Source organism: Ovis canadensis, chromosome X (assembly GCF_042477335.2).
Source record: "Ovis canadensis isolate MfBH-ARS-UI-01 breed Bighorn chromosome X, ARS-UI_OviCan_v2, whole genome shotgun sequence".
NCBI classification, from domain to species: Eukaryota; Metazoa; Chordata; class Mammalia; order Artiodactyla; family Bovidae; genus Ovis; species Ovis canadensis.
In genome coordinates this window covers 2,677,774-2,696,623 of record NC_091727.1, presented here as the reverse complement: position 1 = coordinate 2,696,623, position 18,850 = coordinate 2,677,774, and the positions used below count along the sequence as shown (strand labels likewise).

General features: G+C 41.9%; 1 long non-coding RNA gene and 1 pseudogene across 1 annotated transcript; one reads left to right on the top strand and one right to left on the bottom strand.

Annotated features, from left to right (window-relative positions):
- The first annotated feature begins 4,746 nt into the window (after nucleotides 1-4,746).
- LOC138929856 (uncharacterized) lies at nucleotides 4,747-6,333 on the top strand. Its single transcript, XR_011446065.1, has 3 exons — nucleotides 4,747-4,835; nucleotides 5,759-5,860; nucleotides 6,292-6,333. It is a non-coding gene; the product is annotated as an uncharacterized lncRNA (long non-coding RNA).
- Nucleotides 6,334-16,113: 9,780 nt separating this feature from the next.
- Nucleotides 16,114-17,342, bottom strand: LOC138929855 (PRELI domain-containing protein 1, mitochondrial pseudogene; annotated as a pseudogene).
- Nucleotides 17,343-18,850: the final 1,508 nt, after the last annotated feature.

Below are 18,850 nucleotides of genomic sequence, written 5' to 3'. Positions count from 1 at the left end.
TTTCCTAAAATGCTAGACGTCTCCACGTGTATTGGCTGTAAACAGGACCTATATTGTATTTGAAGTTTATCTTTGGAACTACTAGTCAGATCTAATGTGTAGAGAAAGCATCCTTGTCACCGGATAGTTGCTTGATCTTGAACAACAGGTTTCTTCTCTTTGTTCGCATTGTTCACATTTGTTCACATTGTTCCCAGGTACTAAGATGACCCAAGCACAATCTGGGGTGTGATACAAAAAGGAACTAACTATATACCGAATTTTGCCATTTTAATAAAACAACTTGAAATATTTTGTCTTTAAGGTCAGATGGAGAGTGTGTCAGAAAACAAGTCACAGGAGAAAAGGAAAAAACTTTAGTTTATCACATTACATGTAAGTATTTGATGTTGAATGTAAGAGTGTTTCACTGGGAGGAGTGTGTTTGGGTGGAAATCTTGGTCTTGACTTCCTTCAGTTACCCTAAACACCTGCATTCTATTCCTACTAACAATTAGAAGTCAAGGACCAGACTGTCTCCACACAACTGAGTTTTATTCAGTAAGACTAGACCCAGACATCCTAGAGTGTGAAGTCAAGCTGGCCTTAGGAAATATTACTATGAACAAAATGAGTGGAGCTGAGGACATTCAATGTGAGCTAGTTAAAATCCTAAAGGATATTGCTGTTAATATGCTGCACGTAATAAGTCAGCAAATTTGGAAAGCTGAGCATTGGCCACAGGACTGCAAAAGGCAGTTTCTGTTCCCATACAGAAGAAGGGTAATGCCAAAGAATGTTAACTACCACACAGTCATGCTAATTTTACATGCTAGTCAGGTTATGCTCAAAATCCTTCAAGCTGGGCTTTGGCAGCACGTGATCTGAGAATTTCCAGATGTGCAAGCTGGGTTTTGAAGAGGCAGGGGATCCAGAGATCAAATTTTCAACATCTTCTGGATCATGGAGAAAGTAACGGAGCTCCAGAAAAACATTAACTTCTACTTCACTGATTATGCTAAAGACTTTAACTAAAGGCTTGCCACAAACTGTGGACAATTCTTAAAGACATGGGAATGCCAGAACACCGTACCTGTTTCCTAAGAAACCTGTATGCCAATCAAGAGGCAACAGTTAGAGCTGCACATGGAAAAATGCATTGGTTCCAAACTGGAAAGCAGTACCTCGGGGCTGTATATTGTCACCCTGCTCACATAACTTATATGCAGAGTGCATCAGGCGAAATGCCAGGCTAGGTGAATCTCAAGCTAGAATCAAGATTGCCAGGAGAAGTATCAAGAGCCTCTGCCATGCAGATGATACCACTCTAATGGCAGAAAGTGAAGAGGAACTAAAGAGCCTCTGAGTGAGGGTGAGAGAGGAGAATGAAAAAGCAGGCTTGAAACACAGCATTCAACAAACTAAGACCATGGCATCTGGTTCCATCACTTCATGGCAACTAGAAAGGGGAAGGTGTGGAAGCAGTGACAGATTTTATTTTCATGGGCTCCAAAATCACTGCAGATGGTGACTGCAACCATGAATCTAAGAGACGCTTACTCCATGGAAGTACAGGTAAGACAAACTTAGACAGTGCATTTAAAGGCAGAGATGTTGCTTTGCTGACAACAACCCATCGAGTCAAACCTATGGTTTTTCCAGTAGTCATGAATGGATGTGAGAGCAAAAAGATCGTATGATGACTGGATGATAAAGAAGGCTGAGCTCCGAAGAACTGATACTTTCGAACTATGGTGCTCGAGAAGACTCTTGAAGACCCTTGAACTGCAAGAAGATCAAACCAGTCAATCTTAAAGGAAACCAACCCTGAGTATTCATTGAAAGGGCTGATGGTGAACCTGAAGCTCCAATCCCTTGGCCACCTGAAAAGAGCCAACTTGTTGGAAAAGAACTCGATGCCGGGAAAGAATGAAGGCAAAAGCAGAATGGGGTGCCAGAGGATTGGATGGAGAGATGGCATCACCTTCCTGATGGGCATGAGTTTGAGCAAACTGAGAGATAGTGGAGAACAGAAGAGCCTGGTTTGGTATAGTCATCAGATCACAAAGAGTCGGAAGTGACCTAGCATCTGAACAACGAGAAAAATGTGACTAAGCACAGGTGTCGTATTTGTATTTTGTACGGTTCTAACCGTGAGCATCCTGAATGTTCATTGGAAGGACTGATCCTGAAGCTGAAACTCCAATACCTTTACACCTAATGTGAAGAGCCGACTCATTGGAAAAGATCCTGATTCTGGGAAAGATTGAAGGCAGGAGAAGAAGCGGATGAGAGGATGAGTTGGTTGGATCCCATCACCGACTCAATGGATAGGAATTTGAGTAAACTGTGGAAGTGAGTGATGGACAGGGAGGCCTGGCATGCTATAGTCTGTGGGGTCACAAAGAGTCAGACATGATTGAGTGACAGGACTGAGACTCACACAGTTCTCACAGAAAATTTACAAGAGCCTTGTGAACCGACGTCTCAAGGTTCTGTCTTGAGATTGCACATTGGCATCAATCACTTTTTAAACATGGTCTTACAACATCTAAATCTGATAAAACTTTGGTGAAAGAACTTAAATCCAAGGAAACTATCCTGAGTTCAATCATAAAGGCAGCTTGTGTTCGAAGCAATGGGGGTCCTGGCTCAGATTTATATCCTGAAGTCCTCCATGAGGGCTCTAAGCACCATTCCTAATTTTAAGTGGCTGAAGAGGTACACGGTTGATGAAAATTTGAATATTTCCGTATGTGATCACAACCCTTGCCGTAACAAAGTATTGGCACAGTTGCAAATGCAATGACCGAAAAGAAGTAAAACGTATGCCTGAAATATTTCCCCATACTTTTGTGGATAATTTCTTACAGTTGATGACTTTTAAACTATGCTTTCATATTCTTCAGTTCAGTTCAGCTGCTCAGTCGTGTACAACTCTTTGTGACTCCACAGACTGTAGCACACCAGGCTTCCGTGTCCACCACCAACTTCCAGAGCTTGCACAAACTTGTGTCCATCGAGTCAATGATACCACCCAACCATCTCATCCTCTGTCGCCCCCTTCTACTGCCACCTTCAATCTTTCCCAGCATCATAATTTCCATATTATTTTTTCCTTTGACTGAATCAGGAATGCTTCCACTGCTATTGTTTCCTTAGATTTTGTAATTCTTTTTAGCTGGATTTTTACAGAGCAAATAACAAGGGAGGGAAATAGAATAGTTTGCCGTCTTGCACAGGTCTGTTTCAGGAGCTAACCCCCAGCTCTGTTTTGTGTAGTGAGGCATCTCACATCAAGCACAGCACAAGCAGTGACCTTGACTGTGACCCGATACCCAGAAGATAGCTTTACTCAACTGTGCCATCACCTTCACAGCCAATTCAGTGCTGCTGCTATGCCCACCTTGGTGAAGTGATGGTAAAGAACAGGCGGTCACTGATAATCTGAGGACATGCATCGTTTGGCTTAAATTATCCCAATGCAATCCAAGGTTCGTGGACTCATGGTTGGCTTGGGCATGTTGTATATATTTTCGGGGTTATGAGACGGTGAAGCTGTTTCAGCTGGGTTGTTTTTTGTTTTTTTTTTTTTCTCCTTCTCAAGCAGACTAATGCTTTTCAGTATTTTAGACACTGAGGGAAGGTGTTTTCATGTTTCAGGAACACAGTTGTGCAGTTTACATCCCATCTTGCTGAGTGATTGCAGGAAGCTGTGATGGAGGCCAGGAGAGACAGGATGTAGACTGTTTAGAGGTGACCCACAGTAGGTCAGAGCTGCTTCTTGTCCAGACACATGGGGCAGAGTGGATGGGCAGGGCAGAGAGGAGGGGCAGTGTTCCAGGTGGGGATGGAGCTCACTGCCTGCACGTCCCAGAAGGTGAACTGTCTTCAGAACAACAGATTTGGCAGTGGGCTCTGTAATACCCGAGACTGAGGGGGCAGAGGAAACACAATAATTAATGTTAAGTGTTCTGAAGATTGCCTGGCACAGGCTAAGCAGTCAGGAACACAAGCTTATTGAATGGTAGGCTGATTTTGGTCCAGAGAAATCAGTGCCATGGCTGGGGTAAGAGGAATACAAAGGCTTTTAGAACTTCTGCTTGGTAACACCCTCATGCTGTTGAAAACAGTGCTGGGAACTTCCCCAGTGGTCCTGTGGATAAGAATCGTCTGGCCAACACAGCACTCATGGATTGGACCCCTGACCCGGGACGATCCCACTCACCATGGGACCCAAAACGCATGTGCCATAGCTACTGAGCAGGTGCTCTAGAGCAAGCTAGCAGCAACGACAGAGCCCACGCCTCCTAGAGTCTCTACTCGACAAGAGAAGCCACTGCAACGTGAAGCCCGTGTTCCACAACTAGAGAGCGGCCCCCGGGTCAATGCAGGTAGAGAAATCTGCAGACAGTGACGGCAATTCAGAGTAGCAAAAAATTAACTGAAATTAGACAAGTTTAAAAAAATGCAGCTATTGGTTTCACTAGGACACAGGTTCTAGAAAGCATCTCAGTAGGACAGCAAGGAGTGACTGGTTAAGTATAGGAAAAGGTGAGGTTGAGGGAAAGTCTTGCCTGCTTTTCTTGCTGTTCTAAGCATGGTAGCATGCATTGCACCAATGGATAGAGGCATCCATCAGTACCACACGTGCAGTTCATAAGGCCCTCGGCCTGTCACAATACATCCCACTGCCAGCAAATGAACGTGGGGTTGTACATATGTATCTCTTCTCTCTGTCACAGATGCGGGGCAAAACAAAGTTAAAATTCTTCGACTGTCACTTGACACCATAATAGGATCTATTCACAATGTGGATGAAGACGGAAAAGAGACAGAGTTGGTTGGAATACTCGGTATGTACAGCATTCTCAAATTCCCATTGCCATTGTCAAGCCACATGTTCATGCCAGAACTTTCATTCAGAAAATCACGAGGTATAGACAATATTCACTATTCAGTGTACAAGCTCTTCGTATTCGTGTTCATTGACTTAAGTATCTTGGAAGGAAATCTACTAAGATACAGGGGCCAAAAATAATTCTCAAACATTTGAACATAGTCTCTACCTGTTGATATTTTTAAAAAAATAATTTTTATAGACTATTAAAAATATATATCAACTAAGCTCAAGCCATGGCTATAATGAGGCTGGCCTGAATTACATCATTTTATATCAGTTTTCTCATGCATTATAACTCCTGGAACAGAAACTTGTAAAATAAATCTTCATCCTGTTAAATTATCACAATGCACTCTTCTTATGAACAGTGACATGACCCCAAATGACCACACAGAAACACTGAGGTGAGTGTACCATCATGACAGTAGATGTCTGTTTCAGAAAAGGTACTGTGTAGAATGGTTGGCTAAAGAGTAAATTGTCTCCCAAGTGGTATGTGATGGGGTTAATGTGTCTCCACCATGGGAAAACCCTGCTTCCTGCTAAGTGGGGCCCAGAACAAGACAGGAGTACAGGTGCAGGTTCTGGGGAGCTTGAAAAAGAAGTAAATCAGGTGTCTACTGTGATGGGTTGAGTCTCAAATCCATGCAGCTCCTGCAAGTCTTTGGCGGTCCTGCTGCTGATGCTGGCAGGGTTTAGTTACAGAGTTAGAGGGAAATTAAGTCTGAGGACAGCAGACATCTGCAGCATGGGACATGGGAACTGTTTGAGGCTCTCTTAAATTATACAAGTGGAGATCAGATTGGCACATTCAATTCCTTGTTCTGTATATTCAGAAATTTCTGTGCATTCTCCTTTTTGCATGGTGACTTTCAGGCAAACGCGACCAGATTTCAGACAGAGACTATGAGAAGTTCAAAAAGGAGGCAAGTGACAGAGGGATTCCAGAGGAAAATATCATGAATTTCACTGATAATGGTAATGAAATTATACATTTTTCCTGACTATATCATTCCCCTGGTATGTAACTATCAGGAAACAAATCAACTTATTTAAATTTATTTTTCCATACGTAATCTCACGTAGAATGGTGGTTGATGGTGGTTTAGTCTCTAAGTCTTATCTGACTCTTGTAAGTCCATGCACTGTAGCCTGACAGACTCCTCTGTCCATAGGATTTTCCAGGAAAGAATACTGGAGTGGGTTGCAATTTCCTTCTCCAGGCAAACTTTCAGACCCAGGGATGGAGCCTGGGTCTCCTGTACTGCAGGCAGATTCTTTATTGACTGAGCTTCCAGGGAAGCTCCTCTTAAAAAATACTTCACTTAAAAAAGAAAAGAAATCTTAAAAATACTGGGAATGGTAGTAATCAGAGGCTCTTTAATTTCTCCTATTTCATTTTTCCACAGATGACTGTCCAGCAGAGTGAATAAAATTGAGTTCAACAGTTTTGTAAGTAAGCATAGTTCATTACTAATGCTGCCCCACCAGATAAGTCAAAAAGGACACATTGCCATTTTATGCCTAATGCCCAAGTAGTGGCTTCAGTTGTGTCAGACTCTGTATGACCCCCATGGGCTGTAGCCCACCAGGCTCCTCTGTCCATGGGATTCTCCAAGTAGGAATACTAGAGTTGGTTGCCATTTCCTTTCCCAGGGGATCTTCTCAACCAGGGGATCAAACAAATCTTTCTACATTGCCTGTATCAGCAGGCAGGTTCTTTACCACCTGCGCCTATTTCATACAAGCCAAACATTGCATGTAACAATTATTTGTCCGAATAACTTACATTCTAGCACTAGAGAGTTTTGTCTGTTACATTAGGTAATTTCTCTTATCTTGAGACAGTTGAAATTACAAACTGTTTGCTTGATTATTGCTGAGCAGCTTTGGTGAAAGAGCCTTATCCTGCAGGAATCTTGCAGACCAGAGTCATCAGACAGAAGCAGGAATCCCCACAAGTTGGCGCAAACTCCTCAGTGTTCCCGTCAGTCCTGACCTGATAGTTGTCCACACACGTCTGTCCTCCAGGAACACCAGGATTAAACAGTGCTCACGGTTTCTCAAGACCAGTGCTTAATCTCACGTGACTCTGACAGAACCTAAATGCCTTCCAACCACACTGTCTGAAATATGCATTTGAATCATATTCCCCTTTAGAGGGTAATTTTTGTTACTGGGATCTTTAAGGTTTCAAAGTAGGACTGCCTCAGAAAACGACACTGATCTTGGCTAAAGTGTGGCTTTAATTTCCTGTTGAGGAAAAAAAAAAAAAGAAAGAAAAAAGGCAAAGAAAAACACCAGCTTGCAGATGAATATGATTTTTAAAAAGTTGCAAATATTCAATGAAATATTACTCAGCCCTAAAAAAGAATGAAATCATGCCATGTGCAGCAATGTGTATGGACCTACAGATGATCATACTGAGTGAAGTAAGTCAGAAAGAAATAGACAAATGCAATATGTATCACTTACACATGGAATCAAAAATAAGAGATGGAGGATGTTTTCTACAGTACAGAAATAGACTCAGACGTAGAGAACAGATTTGTTCTTGCAAAGGGGAAAGGATTTGGGAACGATATAGATTGGGAGTTTGGATCAACAGAGGCAAACGATTATGTATGGGATGGATAGAGAAAAATGTCCAACTTCATAGCACAGGGGACCAAATGCAATATTCTGTAAAAACCTCAATTGGAAAAGAATCTGAAAAAACAATCAATATTAATATATGTATGTATACTTTAATCAGGTTCCAGTATCCCTGAAATTAACACAACATTGATAGTCACTTATAATTCCAAAACGAAATTAAAAATAAAACAGAAATTAGTTCTTGAAGACCCAAAGGTAAAATTTGTGGAATTGGGAGGAGTGTAACTCAACCACATTGACAGTAAACCACCTTTAGACGAAGATTCACCATGAACATGCATTCTGAAATCATTACTCCTCAAATCAATCCCAAAGGAAAATCTCCCACCTTATGTACATTCTGGGGAAAATTCCACAGGGAACCTGCCATCTCAGAGATGTGGAGTATCACTTTCCACCAGGATTCTGTCCACTGGATCCCCTACCAGCTCCTGTACCCTGGATAGCCTGCTGCCTGAGGCTCAACCCTGTCAGCCATCACACAGTCACCGCTACTAAACTTTTGATCCTGTTTTATTCACCTACAGAGTCACTGAGACCAGGCACATCCTCTTCTGCATGGAACCAAGATCAACAACACGAAGACGACTTTCTTGCTTCCTGACTAACAGGATCCTTCTCTTTTCACACTCACACTCTCTTTCCCATCTCATTTCTCCTGGTCATTGGTCATGTGCTGTCTGGTGGCATTTGATTTCTGAAGGCTTAAATAAATTGAGTTAATATCTGCCCTGCAAATGTGTGTCTGTGCAAAAGTCACTTGATTTCAAACACACGATTTTCCACTTTAAATATTCAGGAAATGTGAAAGTCACTCGGTCATGTCTGACTCTTTGTGACCCCATGGACTATATAGTCCATGGAAATCTCCAGGCCAGAATACTGGGATTGGTATCCTTTCCCTTCTCCAAGGAATCTTCCCAACCCAGGGGCTGAACCCAGGTCTTCATCATTTCAGGTGGATTCTTTACCAGCTACCAGGGAAGCCCCAGGAAACTGTGCCTTTAATAAGACAGGTGTTCATCAGAGGCAATTCTGATGAGGATTCGATAGAGATGCACTCAGGTGTCCAGGAGACAGGGAGAAAAAAGGCTAAACAACCATGGGACAGGGGACAGGGGACAGGATCTCCCCCGGTCCTTTAGATGCAATTAAGACTACACGCCTCTCTGTGTCTGCATATGCAAGGAGTCGTGTTTTTCAAGTCAATTGAAAGGACTTGTTTGCATAGATAAAGTTTTGTGTATTTGCAGTTATTGGAAAATTATTTTGTTCCCATGTAACGTTGTTTCCAGTAACTTGTGAATTCAGTCCATTCTGGATATTCTTTCCCAAGGTGTCCGTTCAAAAATTAATCCAATTTGTCTTGCCCTTTAATATTTGTTTTGCATGCACATGTACTATGTACCAAATAACACCTTTTCTAATGTACATGCGCAGAGGACCCAAAAATTCACCTAAACTTTTCTGTTCTATCGGTGACAGTATACACTTTAGTTCACTTCGGTCGCTCTGTCGTGTCCGACTCTTTGTGACCCCATGAATCACAGCACGCCAGCCCTCCCGGTCCATCACCATCTCCCTGAGTTTACTCAAACTCATGTGCATCAAGTCAGTGATGCCATCCAGCCATCTCATCCTCTGGCGTCCCCTTCTCCTCCTGCCCCCAACCCCTCCCAGCATCAGAGTCTTTTCCAGTGAGTCAGCTCTTCGCATGAGGTGGCCAAAGTACTGGAGTTTCAGCTTTAGCATCAGTCCTTCCAAGGAACACCCAGAGCTGATGTCCTTTAGAATGGACTGGCTGGATCTCCTTGCAGTCCAAGGGATGCTCAACAGTCTTCTCCAACACCTAGTTCAAAAGCATCAATTCTTCGGCACTCAGCTTTCTTCACAGCCCAACTCTGGCATCCATACATGACCACTGGAAAAACCATAGCCTTGACTAAACAGACTTTTGTTGGCAAAGTAATGTTTTTCAATATGCTATTTATGTTGGTCATAACTTTTCTTCCAAGGAGTAAGTGTCTTCTAATTTCATGGCTGCAATCACCATCTGCAGTGATTTTGAAGTCCAAAAAGATAAAGTCTGACGCTGTTTCCACTGTTTCCCCAACTGTTTCCCATGAAGTGATGGGACCAGATGCAGTGATCTTTGTTTTCTGAATATTGAGCTTTAAGCAAACTTTTTCACTCTCCTCTTTAAGGCTTTTTAGTTCCTCTTCACTTTCTGCCATAAGGGTGGTGTCATCTGCATATCTGAGGTTATTGATATTTCTCCCAGCAATCTTGATTCCAGCTTGTGCTTCTTCCAGCCCAGGGTTTCTCATGATGTACTCTGCATATAAGGTAAATAAGCAGGATACAATATACAGTCTTGATGTACTCCTTTTCCTATTTGGAGCCAGTCTGTTGTTCCATGTCCAGTTCTAACTGTTGCTTCCTGACCTGCATACAGGTTTCTCAAGAGGCAGGTCAGGTGGTCTGGTATTCCCATCTCTTTCAGAATTTTCCACAGTTTAAATCCTAGATTATAGTTAAACAAAACCCAGAGTATTTTTAATTATTGATGGGGCCTCATCCAAAACTTAACACCTGGAGTGGCATATCAAGAATTTTTCCGTGGACTAGGATGAGCCTCCCAGTGCCATGGGATAAAAGTTAATCACGAAACGTCTCCAAAATATTGGTTAAATTCTTGACCAAGAGGGGAAGACCTGAGAAATGAAATCAGCAACTGCAGACCTCCAGCATGAGCTGGTGAGCCCTGAAGAAGGAGAATACTTGCCATCTAGTAGCCATAAGATTACAGCAACTCCCTATGGTGAACCCAGAGGAAACGCTGAGAACATAGGATTACAGGCCCTCAGATGGCTGACGTACATACCAAGAAAGTGTTTGTAATGAGCCCTGACTCTTGCACCTTTCCATACATGGAAAAGTGCTAAAGTCCGTAACTTGAAATTCTGCCTCCTGGATTTCAAGTTCAGTATTTCTAAGTTGACAGCAGCAGAGACTTTACAGGAACAAGCAAAAAGAAGAGAAATTCAACATATAAAACACTGGCACCAATGGGAGACACTCGTAGAAAGATCCATCTGGCAAAGCAGAAAGGTTGTTGCCCTCTTTTTCCACAAGATTGTGGAATGGGTTTTGACAGTAGGGAATTCTTCTTCTTCTCTTTAATTAATCTATTTATTTTAATTGGAGGCAATTACTTTACAATATTGTAGTGGGTTTTGCCATACATCGACATGACCCTGCCATGGGTGTACATGTGTCCCCCATCCTGAACCCCCCTCCCACATTCCTCCTCATACAATCCCACAGGGTCATCCCTGTACACCAGCCCTGAACACCCTGTCTCATGCATCAAACCTGGACTGGTGATCTATTTCACATATGGTAATATATATGTTTCAATGCTATTCTCTCAAATGATCCCACCCTCGCTGTATCCCACAGAGTCCAAAAGTCTGTTCTTTACATCTGTGCCTCTTTTATTGTCTCACATATAGGATTATCATTACCATCTTTCTAAATTCCATATATTTGCGTTAATATACTGTATTGGTGTTTTTCTTTCTGACTTACTTCCCTCTGTATAATAGGCTCCAGTTTCAGCCACCTCATTAGAACTGATTCAAATGCATTCTTTTTAATAGCTGAGTAATATTCTATTCGGTATATGTACCACAGCTTTCTTTTCCATTCATCTGCCCATGGACATCTAGGTTGCTTCCATGTCCTGGCTATTGTAAACAGTGCTGCGATGAACATTGGGGTACACGTGTCTCTTTCAATTCTGGTTTCCTCAGTGTGAATGCCCAGCAGTGGGATTGCTGGGTCATATGGCAGTTCTATGTCCAGATTTTTAAAGAAACTCCATGCTGTTCTCAATAGTGGCTGTACTAGTTTGAATCCCCATCAACATTGTAAGAATGGTCCCTTTTCTCCACACCCACTCCAGAGTTTATTGTTTGTAGACATTTTGATAGTAGACATTGTGAGTGGTGTGAGATGGTACTTCATTGTGGTTTTGATTTGCATTTATCTGATAATGAGTGATGTTGAGCACATTTTCATGTGTTTGTTAGCTGTCTGTATGTCTTCTTTGGAGAAACGTCTGTTTAGTTCCTTGGCCCATTTTTTTTGATTGCGTTGCTTAATTTTCTGGAATTGAGGTGTATGAGCTGCTTGTATATTTTTGAGATTAATTCTTTGTCAGTTGTTTCATTTGCTATTATTTTCTCCCATTCTGAAGGCTGTCTTTTCACCTTGCTTAAAGTTTCCTTCATGTGGAAAAACTTTTAAGTTTAATTAGGTCCCACATGTTTATTTTTGTCTTTATTTACATTACTCTGGGAGATGAGTCATGGAGGGATCCTGCTGTGATCTATGTCAGAGAGTGTTTTGCCTGTGTTTTCCTCTTATGATTTTTATAGTTTCTGGTCTTACATTTAGATCTTTAATCCATTTTGAGTTATTTTCATGTATGGTTTTAGAAAGTGTTCTAGTTTCATTCTTGTACAAGTGGTTTACCAGTTTTTCCAGCACCACTTGTTAAAGAGATTGTCTTTTCTCCATTGTATATTTTTACCTCCCTTGTCAAAAATTAGTTATCCATATGTGCACGGATTTATCTCTGGGCTTTCTATTTTATTCCATTGATCTATATTTCTGTCTTTGTGTCAGTACCACCGTGGCTGTAGCTTTGTAATATAGCCTGAAGTCAGGAAGATTGATTCCTCCAGTTCCATTCTTCTTTCTCAAGATTGCTTTGGCTAGGAGAGGTTTTTTTGTACTTCCATACAAATTGTGAAATTATTTCTTCTAGTTCCGTGAAAAATACCATTGGGAGGTTGATAGGGATTGCATTGAATATATAGATTGCTTTGGATATTATACTCTTTTTCACTATATTGTTTCATATGATCCATGAACATGGTATATTTCTACCTTTATTTGTGTCATTTCCCATTTCTTTCATCAGTGTTTTATAGGTTTCTATATATCAGACTTTTGTTTCTTTAGGTAGATTTATTCCTAAGTATTTTATTCTTTTCATTGCAATGGTGAATAGAATTGTTTCCTTAATTTCTTTTTCTGTTTTTTTCATTGTTAGTGTATGGGAATGGAAGGGATTTCTGTGTGTTAATTTTATATCCTCCAAATTTACTATGTTCATTGAATAGCTCTAGAAATTTTCTGGTGGTGTCTTTAGGGTTTTCTATGTAGAGTATCATGTCATCTGCAAACAGTGAGAGTTTTCCTTTTTCTATTCCAATCTGGACTCTTTTTATTTCTTTTTCTTTTCTAATTGCTGTGGCTAAAACTTTCAAAACTATGTTGAATAGTAGCAGTGAGAGTGGGCACCCTTTTCTTGTACCTGACTTTAGGGAAAATGCTTTCAATTTTTCACCATTGAGGAGAATGTTTGCTGTGGGTTTATCATATATGGCTTTTACTATGTTGAGGCATGTTGCTTCTATGCCTGCTTTCTGGAGAGTTTTTAATCATAAATGCATGTTGAATTTTGTCAAAGGCTTTCTCTACATCTATTGAGATGGTTTTTATTTGTTCACATTGACTGATTTGTGAATACAGAAGAATACTTGCATCCCTGGGATAAAGCCCACTTGGTCATGATGCACGATTTTTGTAATATGTTGTTGGATTCTGTTTGCTAGAATTTTGTTCAGAATTTTTGCATCTATGTTCATCAGTGATGTTGGCCTTTAGTTTTCTTTTCTTTTCTTTTTTTTTTTTTTGGTGGCATTGTTATCTGGTTTTGGTATTAGGGTGATGGTAGCCTCATAGAATGAATTTACCTTTCTCTGCAATTTTCTGGAAGAGTTTAAGTAGGATAGGTTTTAGCTCTTCTCTAAATTTTTGGTAGATTTCACCTGTGAAGCCATCTGGTCCTGGGCTTTTGTTTGTTGGAAGATTTTTTATTACAGTTTTGATTTCTGTGCTTGTGATGGGTCTGTTAAGTTTTTCTATTTCTTCCTGGTTCAGTTTTGGAAGAATTTCACTTTTCTAAGAATTCGTCCATTTCTTCCAAGTTGTCCATTTTATTGGCCTATACTTGCTGATAGTAGTCTCTTATGATCCTTTGTATTTCTGTGTTGTTTGTTGTGATTTCTCCATTTTCATTTCTAATTTTCTTAATTTGATTCTTCTCTCTTTTTTTTCTTGAGAAGTCTGGAAAATGGCTTGTCTATTTTATTTATCTTCTCAAAGAACCAGCTTTTAGTTTTGTTGGTTTTTGCTATAGTCTCCTTTGTTTCTTTTTCATTTATTTCTGCCCTAATTTTCATGATTTCTTTCCTTCTACTAACACTGGGGTTCTTTATTTCTTCTTTTTCTAGTTGCTTTAGGCATAAAGTTAGGTTATTTATTTGATTTTTCTCTTGTTTCTTGGGGTAAGCTTGTATTGCTATGAACCTTCCCTTAGCACAGCATTTACTGAATCCCATAGGTTTTGGGTTGCTGTGTTTTCATTTCCATTTGTTGCTACCCATATTTTGATTTCTTTTTGATTTCTTCTGTGATTTGTTGGTTATTCAGAAGTGTGTTGTTTAGCCTCCATAAGTTTATATTCTTAAGGGTTTTTTCCCCCATAGTTGACAAGTAATCTACTTCATTGTGATCAGAAAAGATGTTTGTAATGATTTCTTTTTTTTTTTTTTTAATTTACCAAGGCTAGATTTATGGCCCAGTATGTGATTTATCCTGGAGGAGGTTCCGTATGACTTGAGAAAAAGGTGAAATTCATTGTTTTGGGGTGAAATGTCCTATAGATATCAATTAGGTCTAACTGGCCTGTTGCATCACCTAAAGTTTGTGTTTCCTTGCTAATTTTCTGTTAGTTGATCTAGCCATAGGTGTGAGTGGGGTATTAAAGTCTCCCACTATTATTGTGTTTCTGTTAATTTCCCCTTTCATACTTGTTAGCATTTGCCTTACAAATTGTGGTGCTCCTATTTTGGGTGCATATAGATTTATAATTGTTATATCTTCCTCTTGGATTGATCCTTTGATCATTATGTAGTGCCCTTCTTTGTCTCTTTTCTCGGCCTTTATTTCAAAGTCTATTTTATCTGATATGAGTATTGCTACTCCTGCTTTCTTTTGGTCTCCATATGCGTGAAATACCTTTCCCCAGCCCTTCACTTTCAGTCTGTATGTGTCCCTTGTTTTGAGGTGGGTCTCTTGTAGACAGCATATATAAGCGTCTTCTTTTGTATCCATTCAGCCAGTCTTTGTCTTTTGGCTGGAGCATTCAATTCATTTACACTTAAGGTAATTATTTATAAGTATGATTCCATTGCCATTTACTTTGTTGTTTTGGATTTGAGTTTATAAACCTTTTCTGGGTTTCCTGTCTAGAGATGATCCTTTAGCATTTGTTGAAGAGCTGGTTTGGTGGTGCTGAATTCTCTCAGCTTTTGCTTGTCTGTGAAGCTTTTGATTTCTCCTCCATATCTGAATGAGATCCTTACTGGATATAGTAATCTTGGATGTAGGTTTCTCTTTCATCACTTTAAGTATGTCCTCCCATTTTCTTCTGGCCTGAAGAGTTTCTATTGAAAGATCAACTATCATCCTTATGTAAATGCCCTCGTGTGTTATTTGTTGCTTTTCCCTTGCTGCTTTTAATATTTGCTCTTTGTGTTTGATCTTTGTTAATTTGAATAATTTTGGATAATATGTGTCTTGGGATGTTTCTGCTTGGGTTTATCCTGTTTGAGACCCTCTGTGTTTCTTGGACTTGGGTGGCTATTTCCTTCCCCATTTTAGGGAAGTTATCAACTGTTATCTCCTCAAGTATTTTCTTATGACCTTTCTTTTTGTCTTCTTCTTCTGGGACTCCTATAAGTTGAATGTTGGGGTGTCTAACATTGTCCTGGAGGTCTCTGATGTTGTCCTCATTTCTTTCTTTTTTCCTCTCTGTGTCATGTATTTCCACCATTCTATCTCCCACCTCACTTATCCTATCTCTGCTTCAGTTATTCTACTGTTGGTTCCCTCCAGAGTGCTTTTTATATCAGTTATTGCATTATTCATTATTGACTGACTCTTTTTTTATTTAGGGCTTCCATGGTGGCTCAGAGGTTAAAGCATCTGCCTGCAATGCAGGAGACCCGGGTTCGATCCCTGGGTCGGGAAGATCCCCTGGAAAAGGAAATGGCAACCCACTCCAGTATTCTTGCCTGGAGAATCCCATGGATGGGGGAGCCTAGTGGGCTACAGTCCACGGGGTAGCAAAGAGTTGGACATGACTGAGTGACTTCACTTTCACTTTCTTTCTTTCTTTTTTTATTTCTTCTAGGTCCTTGTTAAGTATTTGTTGCATCTTCTCAATCCTTGCCTTTTGTCTATTTATCTGTAACTCCATTTTGTTTTCGAGACTTTGGATATTCTTTACTATCATTATTCTGAATTCTTTTTCAGATAGACTCCCTATCTCCTCCTCTTTTGTTTGGTTTGGTGGACATTTATCATGTTCCTTTACCTGCTGAATATTTCTCTGCCTTTTCATTTTGTTTATTTTTTGTGTGTGTGTGTGTGTATCCGATTGAATTCATCAAGTATTTATTGAGTGCCTGTTACACGCAAGATTTTGTTTCAGATACTTGGGACACATCAGAGGATAAAACAACGGTCCCTGCCCTCATGGAGCTTACAGTCTAGCATTTACGACCACTTCACCTGGATGCAGTGACCCTGGGCAAGTCACTGTGCCTCTGTCCTCCGCCACCCGATGCAGGAGAAGGAGGCCCGGCTCAGACATGGGTAACTGGCTGGCTGTGCTGGAGATGCCAAACAGGGCACCTACCCTCAGCCCACCACCCAGATAGTCGAGAGGGCTAGAAGCTGGCTTTTAATTATAAAGTACAGGAGGAGGGGGCACAGGGACTGGAGCTGGTAGTCTGCTAGACTGCTGCCTCGGGGCCTGGGCTGGCTACACGAACTACTGCTGCTGCTGCTGCTTCTTGGTGGCTGCCTTGCTGGCCAGGTCCTTGGCCTTCTCTGTAGCTGCCAGTGCCGTCTCCTTGGCCTTCTCCTTGGCTTCCTTGGCTGTTTCAACAAGGGTTTTGGGAGGGGCCTCACCTTGCAGCTTGGCCAAGATGTATTCAAAACCCTTCATAGTCTTGGTCACGTTGCTTTTGAACTGCGCGAGACCAAATTCCTGGACAGCTCTGGAGACGCCAAATAAGCTAGAGGAGACCCAGGCTTCCCGGCGGATTTCGGTCCAGCCGCTGTTATTAGAGTTCACACGGTAAACACATCGTTCCTCCACCACCATCAGCCGGGCGTGGTTGATGTTCCAGGTGAAGGTGGTCATGGTCTGGTTTTGTGGGTCCACAATAGAATCCTCCAGGATGTACACTGAGTGAGCAACATTGGCAGGAAACAGTCGCTCAGCCCAGCGGGGCATCCTGTTCGTCTTGGTCAGGAGTCGGCGGGACAGGAGCTTCTGGTCAGAGGTCACCTCTCGGTGCACTATGTCTTCCGTCAAGACATGCTTGCTATAGGGATTCGGGTACCACTGCCAGAAGGCAGCAAACACTTGGTCCCAGGAACTCCGGAGCACGCTCTGGCCCAGGAAATACTTCACCATCGTCCCGGCCGGGGCGGGCTCAGCTCCCGAGCAGCATCAGGGGTGCGGAGCCCGAGGGGCACGCGGAGGCCGGGCTGGAGCTCGACGCTCAGCCGCCAGGCTAGCAGCAGGTCAGTCGCTACAGCGCCGCACCCGACCAGCCACCGCCGCCGCCGCCGCCATGAGGAATTATCGGGCCGCGCGCCCTCATTTTGTTTAGATTGCTGTGTTTGGGGTGGCCTTTTTGTAGGCTGAAGTTTGTGGTTCCTCCTTATTGCGGAGGTTGCTCCCTGTGGGTGGGTTTGGACTAGTGGCTTGTCAAAACGTCCTGGTTAGGGACGCTTGCATTGGTGTTCTGGTGGGTGGAGATGGATCTCTTGTCTCTGGAGAACAATGAAGTGCCCATCAGTGAATTTTGGGGTGTCTGTGGGTTTGGCATGACTTTGGACAGCCTGTGTTTTAATGCTCACATTTGGGTTCCTGTGTTGCTAGAGAGTTAGCATGAAATGTCTTTCTCTGGAACTTGTTGGCTTTTCAGTGAAGCTTGGTTTCAGTGTTGATATGGAGGCTTTTGGATGAACTCTTGTCAATTAATGTTCCCTGGAGTCAGAAGTTTTCTGATATTCTCAAGTTTTGGATTTAAGCCTCCTGCCTCTGGCTTTCATTCTTATTGTTACAGTAGCCTCAAGACATCTCCGTCCATTCAGTGTAGATGATAAAAACTTCTAGGTTAATGGTGAAAAGATTCCTCACAGTGAAGAACACCCAGAGAGGTTCACAGAGTTTCATGAAAAATAGAAGAGGAAGGAGGGAGATAGAGGTGACTAGCAGGAGAAGAGAGGGAGTCAAAAGGGGAGAGACTAATATAGCCAGTAATCAGTTCCCTAAGTGTTCCAAGAATTGATGCTTTTCAACTGTGGTGTTGGAGAAGACTCTTGAGAGTCCCTTGGACTGCAGGGAGATCCAACCAGTCCATCCTAAAGGAAATCAGTCCTGAATATTCATTGAAAGGACTGATGTTGAAGCTGACATGCCAATCCTTTGGTCACCTGATGTGAAGAGCTGACTCGTTGGAAAAGATCCTGATGCTGGGAAAGACTGAAGGCAGAAGAAGGGGACAACAAAGGATGAGGTAGTTGGATGGCATCCCTAACTCAATGGACATGAGTTTGAGTAAACTCTGGGAGTTGGTGATGGACAGGGAGGCCTGGCCTGCTGCAATCCATGGGGTAGCAAAGAGCCAGATACAACTGAGCGACTGAAATGAGCTGAACTGAGTATCTTCCCATCCAATCCAGCATTTCCAAACTGACTGTGAAGACCAGAGTCAGAAGTCCAACTGCATACACTCTGCTATACAAGTGGGAGAATTTAAATGTTGTTCTTGACCTCCATTACTACCAACTAATGCAGGAAACATTCATTCCTAGTGCCTTTGACATTGGCCAGCTGTAGCCCCTTTGGAGGTCATATCTATGTAGGAACTAAAGCACATACTCAGTTAATAACTTAGGTTTAGTATTATTTTCCCAGGACTTGGACCAGATCTCTGGGCTTTGGCCCAATGCTTGGAATAAGTTCTATGTCCTGAGTATTTGCTGGGTCTTATAGGTTGTAAACAGCTCAAACACCATGGGTAGTTGCTCAGCGTTCTCTGCCCATGACCATGGAAATGGCCTCTTCTTCAAACTACCAGCATCGACTGT